Source organism: Strix aluco, chromosome 13, assembly GCF_031877795.1.
Source record: "Strix aluco isolate bStrAlu1 chromosome 13, bStrAlu1.hap1, whole genome shotgun sequence".
In the NCBI taxonomy this organism is placed as follows: Eukaryota; Metazoa; Chordata; class Aves; order Strigiformes; family Strigidae; genus Strix; species Strix aluco.
Window position 1 is genome coordinate 2373321 of NC_133943.1, and position 13984 is coordinate 2387304.

The window sequence follows — 13984 nt, forward strand, 5'->3', positions numbered from 1 at the left end:
TTTTGGCTGAATGCTGGAGGTGACCACTTTAGAAGCGCCTTTTACGAGTGGAAAGTAACGCACACGGTGGTTTCATGCTCAGAGGCTGTGTTCCCTCCTATTGCTACATCTGGAGCAGAATGTCTGCAAGATCACATGTTCGTGAGTAACGTTAGGAAAAATGCAGAGCTCAGTTGCACCAGCAAATCCACAGCGTTGTGCTGGCCTTCCAGAATCGGCCAGGAGACAAGTTGTCTCTGAGGACTTGAAAAATTTTGCGTTTGTGGTATAGATAGAGAATCTTAATCTATAAAATATCTGTTGGAGGGGAAAAAAAAAGTTATGCCCATTAAAAACAGGAAGTAATTTTATTCATCTGTAAATGACTTGCTAATGCACAGCTACTCCACCTTACACTGAGTAGTAACAGAATTCATATATGGGAAATACTCCTTTGAAAAAACTCATTGGCACAAAATGCACATGCAGTTCTGCTGTGCCGAAGGAATGTGACCATGACCATTACATTCAGAAGGGGCTCTCCCTTCTGCAGGATTAATCACTTATTTCTGAAAATACAGGCTGAAATGTGTTCTGCTCCGTAGAAGTGCGACTGGTTATTATGTAGTCTTTGTATCAAAAAGGATTTATTTATTTATATTTCAACAATGCGTTCTGCTGTTGCTTAGTGCTCAACTGAAGCTTTTAATTGAGGTAATTCTGCACATTTGCGTAAGAAGTACGACCTTTTTCTTTTCTGAAACTGATAGCTTCTGTAGATACTATTATTCAGAATACAATACATTGCGGAGAAACTTGTTCAAACATGTGAATTGCAGCACAAAATACTACACCAGCTACATACAGAATATTAACAGTGCGTGCATGTAGCATGCATCCACAAGTACAGTGTGTTTGTACAAGGTTTTCTGTCTTTTCTGAAAAAGTAATTTTATAGCCCTTATCAAGTGATGAAACTTTTGGACTTAAGCAGTTTGACTGCATGGAAAAGCTCTTTATTTTAAACAGTCTTGCCTGATGCTTTGGGGGTGATAGTCTGGGTATCCTCCAGCTTTTATCTATTACCTGTCATTGAAACTATGGTCTTGAAAGAAACCCCCATTTTTGTACAGGTGAGGGACTCTTTGCAGTGATGCCAGCATCGCTTGGTAACAACGAGCTCGGCTGTAGACACCCTGTGTCCGCTTCAGCCTGAAGAAGCCAACAACCCAGCAGTACTCCATGATGGGTTGTAGCGTGAGTGCGGGGCTGGGAGGTGGCCTGTGCTGAGAGCAGCAGTCTTGAAGTGTGGAAATGATCTGTCCCACGCCACTGGTCCTGCTCTGTTTCTCCAGGATGTTTCCACAACATTGTCAGCAGGGATTTTGGCTTAAAATGAGTAAAATACGTCACAGAAACAATTATATTTCCTTTACTATAGGTACTGTTGGGGCCCTGTGTGTTCGTGGTATTTGATACTCCTCCAGATCTGCGTGTGCCTCATTAGCAGCGTCTTCAAATGTCCTTCCCTTGCTCCAGTCAAAATGTCAACAAAACATAAAACTTCTGCTAGTACCACAAACCCTCTACCCTTTCAGTTTGTGTCATATATAACTGGAAAGAAACAGGAGCCAAATTGCAGTTCTCTGCCATCTGTTTTAGTTGATAAATGAAGAAACTTTGAGCTTGGTTCAGCCCTGACTTTAGATCCTGGCGTTGTGCCTGTTTAAGCCAGAGCAGGATCTTCACCCCAGTTCCTGTGTCGTTTTCCACTTGAAGAGAGAGGAGGTTTATCGTTTGTTTGAGCATCGTGCGTAAGAGCAGTTACTTTGCTACATGCTGTCTTTGTTTTTTATTTTAGCCTCAGTACCTATGGAAATGGTGGCTCACGCGGCGCTGCGCCCGGTCTCGTGCTCCCTGCTTAGTAATTTCTAAACCTTTTGAGAGGCTTCAGGTGTGTGTGGTGGAGAATGCGAGAACAGAAGTTGGAGTGAGCTGAGTTTCTGTAACTTTAGTGAAAATCCTGCACGTGCTGTTGGGTGCCTCCTGCTCATTAGCACCTGTGAAGTTGGCTACACCTCCTCGTGTTGCTCTTTCCGGTGGGCACGTAGGGCGAGACATGGGGAAGCCAGCGTCTGGGCATGTTGGAAGGAGACAGTAGACATGTGGCTTCATAGTTTGCTCAGGGACCAGCCACAGTGTGACCGCAAGAAAAGCCAGTCCTGGATTACTGTGAATACCAGAATATCAAAATCTGTGTTTGCTGAATTATTCTGCTTTCTAGCTAGTACTAAAATACACACCATCTACTACATACCCACAGTTCTCCTGCCTCATGCATTCTTTGCACAGCTTTGTCCCAAGGAAAAAACAGGCCTCCAAAGACTGTGGACTCAGCACTTAGTTTGCCATGTTTGGGGCTAATTATGAAAAAGGACGGTAAGTCAGAAGGAAGCACATGTGAGCAGTTAGCGAAGAAATGAACTATCAAGCAGGAATGAGATTCTTGTCAGGTTTTTTTTTGCCCTCCCTGCTGCCCAAGACCTACCTAGAAAATGTTCTTGCCATTTGGAGAGTTGGCTGAATGGTTTGTTTACTCCTTTTTGTGAAACCTGACACCAGAAATTGGTGGCAAAACAATGTTAGTTCAAGTGTTAATGAAAAATATGTGCAGATGATAAGTTGTGTGGTTGTGTGTGCAGGGAACAGAGGCTGCAAAACACAGGGTGAGTGTGCTCTCCTCAGAAGCTTGTTCTAGTTGAATGACATTATCTGAACATCTGAGAATCTGTTAAGGAAGAAGTCTGCCAGAATTTTCTTGTTCCTACAGGAAAAATAACAGTATTACCCCCTAAGACAGAGTTAAAGAAATGCCTCAAATGTTAGGACAGTGACTTGGCTTACAGTGCTGTGTTTCTATTTAAAGGCAGCCCAAACTCTGACATATAACTTAAATAGTCAGACAGAAAAAGGTGGTTGTTTTTTTTCAGTACTTAAACATATTTCAGCTGCTGTGAGTTACTGGAAATTACTTTCTTAGTAGAAAAGGAAATTGTTCTACTGACAGCATGGAGGGCTGAGAAGCTGTGAAAATGAGCCTGGTGATTTCTTCTATGTGCATTTTCTAGTCATACAAGAGATGCTAATCATGAACTTGTGACCTCTTTTTTTCCAAAACAGACATAATTAAAAAGTATAGAATTAAAAAAAACCTGAAAAGTAACTTCAAATAAATTCTTATGAGACTGTAACAGAATTATATCTTTATATAAACAGAAATTTTTATCAAACTTTCTTTTTCAGAGAAGCAAAAATATCACTTTGGTATAAGACTGATGCAATTTACTTGCTTTAAATTTCAGTGTTTAATAGTATCTTATATGCAGTTATCTTCAAATGAATTACTTTGAAAATGTATCTGTTTTAAAATGCATCGTCAGATGTTCAAGTGAAGAATGCTCACAGAACTGCTGGATAGCTTATGTTTGTGTGTTGTGTAAGACTTTTTCACATTGGGGTCAGAAGGTAAGACACCAGGTGTTAGGTTTGTTGTTTGTTTGGGTTTTGTTTTTATTTTTCCCCACCAGGATTTGGTATATATTCATTTAAAGACTAGTCTTTTCTGTTAGTAGCTAGCAGGACAAATCAGCTAAATTACACTCAGGAGATGACTTTTTTCTCCAGTGTGGGTATGGACTAAAAATCATGCAAGATAAAGTAAAATTCATTCATCTGTATGGATAGAGAAAACAGAGGAGAAAAAAAAAATACACCGGGAACAGGGAGTTTGACAAGAGATTGTTTCTGTATAAAATTTAAAAAAATAAGAGAAATTTAGAAATGAGGACACATACAAAATGGCCCAGTCCTGTAAAGCCCTGAGCATCCTCAGTGTGACTCGGTGGGGTTTGAAGGCTTTCAGTGCCGCAGCCTTGAGCTTTGCTAAAGGGTATTTATGCTGGAAGAAAAGAGATCCTAAGAGCAAGAAGGGCCCTACTCTCAGACCTGTCTCCTATGTATATGTATGTGTGTGTATACACACATATATTTCAAAATATGCCCAGGTGCCTTCATTTGCTGTCATGGCTCTGCGTGTAGCGCCTGTATAAACTTACAGTAATCGGAGGACTGTAAAGCAACAGCCTACCTACCCTGCTGAGCAGAGTGCTTGACTGTTGTCTTTGTGCTAAGGTCTTTCGTGTTTCCCCTCGCAGCAAGAGAGATAAATGCAGTGTATACGTACACTGTGTAGACAGCCTAAATTGTTTTAATATAATGCTGGGCAGATGCGTTTGCTTCTCAGATCAGAACTGTACTTCTTAAGATTTTTGTGTTAGGATTTAGGGGGGCCATAGGTGCTGTATAAATACAAGCTATTGACAACAGAAGAGGTGGAGAGACTTCTGAAAACCATCATCTTTATTTTCTTTCACTTTTTCTTGTTCAGAAGAAGAGGTTGCTCCCTGCATTTATCAGTGCAGCCTGAGAGCAGCTGGAGGCCCTGGCTTGTGTATCTGCTCCTGGAGAGAGGGGCTGGGGCTGGTGGGCAGCCTAGATCCACCTTCTGTAGGGGGGAGAGGGGTGCACTGGGCTGTTTTTTGGAAGGGATAGCATGAACAATGACAGCTGCTAAGTACAAAAATTAAAAGACTGGAAATGCTGGATGGGAAGCGAGTGTAACGAGTATAAAGTAGCATTTTGGAGTCGCTCGGTGTTCAGATGGATATTAAGATACATGTGCAAGTGTAGTTGGAAGCGGTTGGATGGTGATTTAATACCTGTATTTGCAGGATTCTTTCTGCTTGGTATTCCCTGAGTATTGTAATGTTCTCCCTCATCATCACTGTCTCCGATGTCCCTGTCCCTCATCACCACTGTCACTGTTTGGTGTTCTACTGTGGAAACTAGTATTTACACCCATGGGCACACACACCCAGAGGAAGAAAAGCCCAGCTCGCTTTCCCTTCCATTTTTCTGTTCTCTTCTTAGTTTTGTTCTGTCTGAGACCTGCAGTGCTGCCTCTCCTTTCTGAAGGTTCCCCCTGGGTGCTGTGCCATCCCCTCCTCCTCCTGCCACAAGCAGTGGGGTGCATCCTGTTTGGGGTTACCGCTGTGTCACTTCAAATGACATGCACTTGCAGGACAAGGGGAAAGGGAAACAAAGAGCCAAGTAAGCGCTTACTTTGCCAACAGCTCCTTTCAAAAAAAAAAAAAAAAAAAATTCAACAAAACAACCCAGTCCAAAATGTCCTGGTGGCACTGACAGCTATTGCTGTCCAGCACGTGAGCCTTTCTTTCCTGTTGATGCAGCAGAATAAATAGCTTCATGTGGTGCTGTTACGGGTTCACAGCAGGATACCTGCAGCACTGGGCTTCTCCGGGTTCCCACATCCTACAGATACTCGTGTGGATGGACTGAATAGGGAGAAAAAAGATGAGGCAAGAAAATGCTTTTGAATGAGAAAGGGAAGCTGAGTCTGCCACTCCGTAGGAATGAGAGGAAACAATGAACGGTTTTTCTGTTCATGTTAGACTGTGGTATGTGAACTGCAGAAGATGCAAGAGCTGATGCTGAGCTGATCGCAGCTAGTCAGAAATGGCTTGTTCTGCTGCAACCCCAGGAGAATCCTTCCAGGAGACAGGCAGGAGTTGCCCCGTTGGCAAACTGTGTTGGCTGAGAGCGTCTGGAACTACATTCTCATCAAATCCATTACCACTGGCAAAAAGGGGTTTATTGAACATGCACTAAATATATATGTATCTTGATTAACTACAACCTCTCCCAGTGGAACAATGTAGGTTTTATCAAGTGTTTCTGTTGATTCTGTGAGCAGTGAGGCAGAGCTGGTTTGGACTGTGTGTTCCAGCTCAATCCTGTGACAAAGAAGGTGTGTGTTCAGAGTGAGTTTCAGGGCTGATACCCAGGGAGGGCACGCCAAGCTGAACCTGCGATTTCTTTACCACAGACCAAGATTTTAACAGTAAGAAAAGCTATCTGGACACACAGGGGCTGTTTTCGGCTGATGCTCAGAGCTTGCGTGTATCTGTCTTGGGGAGTTTTCAGTAAGACTTGACCAGTTCAGCTGTTCTGCAGTGCAAAATCCCTCTGGATGGATAGTTGTGTTGAAAAGCTGATTTTGTTTAATCATCAGAGGGCAATGGCCAGTCCTACACTGTATTGTCCATTCCTACATTCTTAGAAACCCAAGACTGTGAGCATGTAGTGAGGCTTAGGAAACCGAAGGGGACAGCGGAAAATCTGAGAGTACAGAGTTCATTCAGTATGGCAGTGAGCAAAGCACTCTGTCGCAAACCCAGTGGAGCACTTTATTAGGCTTGGTTTAAAGATTGAGCAGCTCCTTTAAAATCAGAGGAACCACTAGATGGATGACAGCTAAAGCATGCTTAAGTGCGCTTCTGCTTTGGGGAGCCGAAGTAGTCAGGACCTCATGGGTTCAGTGCATTTGTTCGTTAGGTGCTAGGCTGTTCCATTATTCTGGCAATCTGTATTTTTTTGCAGATATTAAATGAAGTTGTATGGCCACATGGCTTGTTCAAGCATCTGATTTTTATTTGTCCTCATGTCCTTATGAGTTACATAAAAGTGGAGTCAAGCAATGTCTTCAGTGTCTGCTCTATATAGATCTACCTGAAATAGTTTCAGGTCACCTTTGCATGCTTAATTTGGAAAACATTTGAGCAGCATGACTCTTGCCTTGGAGAATTGAGCAGTCTAGGCTCCACACAGTAGTCTTGGGGCTCTTGCAGTACACACTCAAATCAAGATCTCATCCCTTCCACAAATTAAGTAGGGGCCCGTTCAACTTGTAAAGCCAGTAAGGGAGGGATGTTCAGTCCACGAGTTGGAGCTGAGTTAGAAAAGTCTTCCCTCCTGGAAAGCAGTTGTAGGATAGATCCAGTCCACCTAGGTATTTGTTAATGTTAAAGTGTTCCTACTTGTTTCTGGTTCAGAGCCTGGCAGTAGTCTTGAAATGCAGTGAACTTCCTGGGTCGTAGCTTTGAGGGTTAACGAAGGGGATTGGTTAAAGGCTCCCAGGAGCAGAGCTGTCACCGAAGCGAGTCGCTGCTCTGTGTGCAGAAAGGTTGCAGAATTGGGCCAAGCAATTGGACTTTTGAAGGTGTCGGAGGATGCTTAGGACACAAGTGACAAACAGTGGTGCCAGGCAGTTGTTGATTCGTGGGGAGTATCTATCATTAGCACTCGTGGGATATCGGTATAAATGAGCATCATGTACGGGTAGGCCAGACCGGGATTTCATTCCATAGATATTAATTTGTTATACTTGTTTATACAATCATCCTCTGTCTTTAGTTTGCAGTTGTCCCTGTGTAACTGAGACGGGTTTTTGGTGAAATCTGAGGGGGGAATAAGACTGAGTCAGCACTCTGCTTAAGCCATGTGCCTTACTTTAAGTATGTAAGTAGTTTCATTGCTCCCAATGAAACTGCTCATGTGCTTAGCATTAGGCATGTGTTTTAAATAAGTTGCTGATCCAGAGTCTAATTTTTTTTTTTTTTTGAGTAAAATCTGCACAAGTGAGGAGGGTAAGACTACAAACACACAATGTTAAAAATGCTACAAATCAAAGGTTTAAGGTAGTAGTCTTCAGGAAAAAAGCTTGTGGCATCTAATGCACTTTAGTGACACACTGAGCTTAAATGTCACCTCTGTTGGAAAAATGATCATCATCTGTTAATTTTATGTGACTGTCTTGATAAATGACCTGGTAACATAGCAAGCTAAAGTTCACTGTAGTGCCTCTACACCACCAGGCTTTAGACTGAAAGCAGCATTTTGGGATTATCCCTACGTCAAACCTTGGTTGAACTGAGTACATATAAATAATTGTCCGCCAGCTTTTCCTATTACAAATATACACAGTTTGTGAAATTGGTTTACCATGTGCTGAAAATTTCTTTGATATTTTTAAAAGCCTGTTGCTATGGCAACTGGACCCCATAACAGAAAAGCTTTTTGGTAATAAGAAGGCTAAGAAATTCAGTTAACTACCAGGAATAAAGCCATAGCCACATAGCTTGTATTCCTTTTTTTTTTTTTTTTTTTTTGTCTTTCCCAAAAACAAACCAACCCCAGAAGAAAGCCTGGTATCCTGAAGCAGCTTGGACCTGGATTAGCAGATGGAAGGGCACACCCTGCTCACAGGGCTTCAGAGCTTGGCCGGGGAGCTCCTGCTGCCAGTGCTCAAGCTGGTCTCAGCTCTTACAGTGGAGAATAATCAGGGAGTTCACCAGCATCATGCTCCCAAATAATTCATATGTTTCTTTTTTGTACAGAAAGGTTGAAGTGATTTGATGGTTTGGCTGTGGGCAAGGAAACATGAGTTTTGCTTCTCAGAACTGGATGTCCCCTTTGTGCTTTGCTAATACAGAAACTGGCAGAACAGGCATTACTTTTCCTTTGACGTTAGGGCTTGCAGCCCTGTTTCCTTGTGTCTCATGACTGAGTGAATCAACACCTAATTAAACAGTCACATGAGGGACAGAGTAAAATGCTGCTCAGGCACTGATCATGGTGAATCTTTGGAGAATAACTGCTTACATCTGTCTTCCTCCTTCTCCAAGGAATCCTGAACAGCTGCAGCTTTGCTTTGTTTTGTTTTGTTTTGTTCTTTTTTTCCAGGGGAAAAAAGATCACGTAAACCGTGGCTAAGCAATGCTGTCTGTGCAGATAAATGAGACCTGGGATAGGGGGAAGAGAAAACTTGGAAGTACTGGACAAAATCTTGAGAAATTGGAATGATTTGAGTTTGTGCTAGGGATGACTTAGCTGAAAGCTTGAAATTGTAGTCCTTGTGCATTTGACACTCCTGGTAATTTAACTGAAAATGTGAATGTTGGGCAAGGAAGCTCTTCAGAGTGGTCTGGGGGGATTCTTGTTATTTTTAATATTAGTTGTAATTCTTTCGCTCGCAGCATGTTATGAAGGGTCCATAACAACTGCTTTCCATCTCTGTGTGGCAAATACTTGTGTGGAGATTTATTGGGCTCTCAATTATCACCCAGTCACAAGTGCAGCCACCTTAATCAATTACACGGATGTGGCCTACAGCCAAGGAATGCTCAAATCCCCACACCGCCTGCTCGCGCCGTATGACTTTCACCACCAAGGCAATATTTTTTCTCCTTATAAAACTCCCGAAACAAGTATTACAGGATGTTTTAATCAGCGTAAGCAGATGGCTACCTCCATCCTGACACGGCGGTGGGCTCCCAGGTAGCGAGTGGGACACGCTGGGCTGCGCAGCCGGGGCCTAGAGCAGGCGGCTTTATTGCCGTCACGCCCTGGTGTGGGACGTGGCGGTGGTTCGGGTGCTCCGGGGTATTTCCAGGCTGAAGATACCCACCAGCAGTCAGCCCGGCCTGCCCGCAGCAAGGGCGCTGGGTTTCGGGGCTCTGCTCAGCGAAGGAGAAAGCAGGGTGTGCGCAGCTGCACCACCCCACCCTACCGGGTCCCCGCTGCCCCCCAGGATTCGGGGCACAACATCGCCCAGCCCCACTCACCTGCCCCGGCACAGCTCGCAGGCCAAAAAGCATGACATAAAAAAATGCAGCTGTTTACATTCTAGTCCTTTAGCCTTTAAAAACATATATATCTTGATATATCTATCTGATAAGAAAAATGCTTATTTAGATGTGTTTACTCAGTGTTGGTGCAGGAATCACATGGCATGTCAGGCGTAGCTAGAGTACACTAGCAGTTTGTTGATGCACCTTGCAGCTTTTTTTTCCTTTGTGTCTCCTGAAGTAATGTATTGAGAATCTCAGTTTTCACTTGTGTAAAAAGAAGAAAATTGCCGTAGTCCTTACGGCTGCTGGAAAGAGCATGAGAATAAACGCCTTAAAGACTCTTTAAGCTGAAGATAAATACAGGGAATTCAATGTTTGTCTGTTAAAAAAATGAAAATGTTAGGATTCCTCAGCCAAAGTACTTTAGTTACATCAGGAGTCATTCAAGGGTTTATTATTATTATAAATATTAGAGTTGATAGCAATAGTGGAGCTATAGTGATCCCTCTAAGATGTCTTCATTTTCATGGCCACAGGGTTCTTGCAGTCAACCTTAACTCTAATATATCTTCTTTTCTCTTCATTGTATCATCTGTTAATATCCGCGATCTCCAAAATAAAAAGCAGCAATTCACCATTAAGTTACCTAAACAATAAACTTTGCAGTTGACAAATCTAAGCTTGTGAGCTTCTTTTTGTTCTGTCTAGCACTGCGAAACAGTCACTTTTTTATGATCTTAGTAATTCTCAACAGTGGTAGCTCAGATGTAACATAGATGCTGGTTTTCACGGGCCAAGTTGACTTTATTGTCTACTGGAAGCTCTCATGTATCAGGCAAAGATAGATGCTGCATGTCACTGAGCGCCTGTTGCCATTCACACTTTGAAGAGGGGATGGAAGACAGAAGTTTGATTTGTATATGGATTTAAGGATTGAAGAAGCTATCTAGACATCTCCAGAATTACACAGCATAAAGGAGGGAAAAAAGACTTCCTCCTCTGCTAGATAATTCTGTGTGGTTTTAGAAAATTCTTTATTTCCAACTACTACTTGTGTGCATCAAAAGTGATTTGTATTGGAGCTTTTTTCTCCCCAACTTTTCATTAAACACACACGATACTGAACTATTTACACGTTATTTTTAATAGCTACAGCAGAAGATTATTCTGCTCTGCGCACCCGAGAGCTCACAATAAAATAACTGTTTGGCAGGGGGAAAATGCCCTGTTGTCTTGCAGTACCAGTTGGTATTATGGAGGCTTGTTCGGTGTCTTATTTATAGCAGATTGCAATTGGAAATGTGATACAAAACAAACACCAATGTTCCAGTAGCTTAACCATGCATCAGATTTTTACTTTGATAGTTATTTTTATTTTAAGCATCTTTTATCACAACTTGAAAAATTACAGCAGTGAAGTGACGGTTGATCTGCTGAGGTCTCAGCATCCACATTCCTAAAAGAAAAATAATGTTCTATGTCGTATCCTCCAGGAATGCTGCCCAGCAGATCCCTATTTATGCTGATGCTCCTTTACACCGCTGGTAGAGACAGTTTATTCCAGTCATGAGACCTCTTGCTGCTCGTGAGAATCCTGTGTATGGAGAGTTTGTAAACTTTGGTTTTCTGTTGATTTATTTATTTTATGATATTGCATACGTAAACCACTTTTTTCGATATTTAAAAATCTGGTTTCCTTTAAAGAAAATGGGGTCTAGCTTTTGGAAAACCTGCAGACTGTTTGCAGTGATCTTCCTCATTGTTTTGGCTCTTGCTGACCTTTGGCTGGGCTCCTGTTTGTGTGCACATATCTATGGTGCGTGCAGGTACGGGTATGTGCTCCAGTTGTACACGGAGGGTTTAGGCTTTAATACTGTCCACTCTTCCTCTCCAGCAGTGAGGAATGCAGTGGAAATTTTTTTGCAGCGATACACATAATGCACAGAAAGCACATTTTTTTAAAAAGTCTAGCTCAGTGGTAATCCTACTAAGGCAAGTATTTTGCAGAGGAATGGTATCCAAGTATTTCTAGTCAGATCTCAAATAAAACCCTAATTGGTTTTCTCTCTTTTTGTCTAGTGTGGCTTCCAGCTCCTACCTTCGTGCATTACTAAGCAGTAAACATTTCTTGGCTTGCTTACTGGCTCTTTGTTGTGTGCCTTTACAACATGTGTGAGGGAAGCCTTCTTTCAGGAGAAAGACTAAAAAAACTTGTTAAGGCAGTGGAGAACAAAAATGAATCATTTCATTACTTTTTTAGCTTGTGGTTGGAGCAAACTGTTGTCTCCTTGGTTTAAAATCAGATGATTTATACCTAAAAGGTGCATATGAGCCTTGGCAGTAGTTTTAACTGTTTTCAGACATGCCTTTGGATAAAATGAAGGAAGTAACTTTTTTCAGTGCTGTTTTGTTTTGAGGATTTTTTTTGGTTTATGTATGTTTAAGAAGGAGGCACAGCCCCAGTCCAGCATGGGGGTCTGCACAGGATCCCTGGGGCTCTGAGGTGCTGCATCCTCTCGGCTGTTCACTGTGTCTGGACACTGGCACCCACATCTTGCCCACCTGCAGTGGGGGGATGTCCATGGATACTGAAGTGCCTTCTCAGGATCGCTCTGGAAGGTGATGGGCTAAGGCAGGAGATTTTGATCACTTTATTTTTTGAATCTGTTAAGTGTTTTTCTGAAGCTACAGTATTATCAGCTTTGTTTTCCAAGTTCACATTTACACACACACACAAAAAGAAGCCTGAACCCTTTCACAGAGATGGAGAGTATCATATTCCCTGCCAAAACCAAATACTGCTGAGGTGGTAAATGAGGGACTTCTTTTGTAATTGGGGGAAAAAACCCAACAAACCAACAAAAAAAATAAGCTGCGTTTCTGGAGACACTTTTTTGGAGACACCTTTCAATGATAGATGCCATAGGCCTGTGGCAAACCCCATAAAGCTTTCACAGCATAGCTGAAAACAAGTTACTTTATCTGGAATACAACCAATATTGTAATTACAGCTTCTTTACTAACTGTTTTTGAAAACTTACCTCCTCTGTTCCAGATCAGTAAATAGGATGTTCACTGTGCCTGCATATACAGCTAGAGAAGAGGAGGGTGCGTGTTTAATCTTAAAGAGGCCTGAGTATTTTCTTGGATGTGGGAATGGTGACAGTGTGTTTGAACCAACATTGAGTATCTGAAGTCCTTTCTCAAGCAATAAATATTCACTGATCTGGCTAAAGCACTATTACGCTCTGTACACTTTGAGTCTCTCTCTATTTGAAGAGAAATTCCTTCTAATATTTTTCCTGGGCAGTTGTTGGACGGAGGCTGGGTTTGCTTTCAAAGCACTTGTCTTTAATACGCATCAGGTTACCCTGAGGTAAAATGGAAACCTTAGATGTTACTCCTGTAAATAAATGTTTACATAATACATTGCACTGAACTTCTCACCATTGCGTGTCTAAGAAAAAAAGGTCACTTTTGACATCAGTAACCTTTAGAGAGCGATGCGTTTGCCACACAGGTAAAGAAAGTTACTGTGCACAGCACATTCCTTTCACTAGATCGAGAAGGTAGGAGAGGTCAAATGTTATTGCTTACAAGTCCCAAGGCTTGGCATTTTAAGCTTTAGAGGCAAGCTTTGGTTTTAAGGCACAGGTCCTGTAAACAGCACGTGCCCAATTTTGCTCCTGTGAGTAATTCCATTGAATTCCCTGGCACTAGTCACATATGAAAAGCCAAGTCTGTGATGTACGTCTGTGTGGGGTCAGGACCTCAACTCTTCATTTCTAAATGAGAAATTTCCTATATTTATGATCACAAAAGGTAATGGTTTTGGATTTGGAACCAAGTAAGTGTCTGCCTCTTAGTTTGTCTGCTTCTATGTCAAAACACTTGCCCAGCACCAGGCATAAAAATATTACCTTCCTGTATGTGAGCAGCAAAACTGCTGTTGTGTCAATAGATTCAGGATTTCTCCCTGAATTTAGTCCAGGAGACGTGTAGCAGAAGAGGGAACTTGGTGTTCTCTGGTGGAACATGTCCTGGAGGGCAAAACATCATCCAGGCTGTTGGGATTGTTGGGTCTTGGGCTCCAGAGCCCATGAACGAGTGCATCAGCTCACACACTTTGTGATAGAGAAGACCTTTAAGGGTTCCTTCCAACCCAAACGATTCTATGATACGGGAATCATCGACAGCCCTGATCTTTGTGTTGTGGGATACAGTGGAGCAGGAAATCCTGGTGATATAATGGATTTTTGCTGCCTTCGTATTTGAAATATTGGCAAAACCTGTAGGTTTTCAGACACTGAAAAACCTGAAGTAGGAGCTGTGATGCTACAGTCTCCTGCCTATATATCTTTCTTGATCTTTGCCCAAAGATAATACAAAATTAATAGTATGAATGATTAGCCCTACATATGCCTGTGACAGTACTTGATGGCTTTTAACGTACATTG

At 42.2% G+C, this 13984-nt stretch overlaps 1 protein-coding gene across 2 annotated transcripts in view; it reads left to right on the forward strand.

Moving 5' to 3' along the window:
* FNIP1 (folliculin interacting protein 1) overlaps window positions 1-13984 on the forward strand; it is a 69694-nt gene that overhangs the window by 7928 nt on the left and 47782 nt on the right. The window lies entirely within an intron of this gene.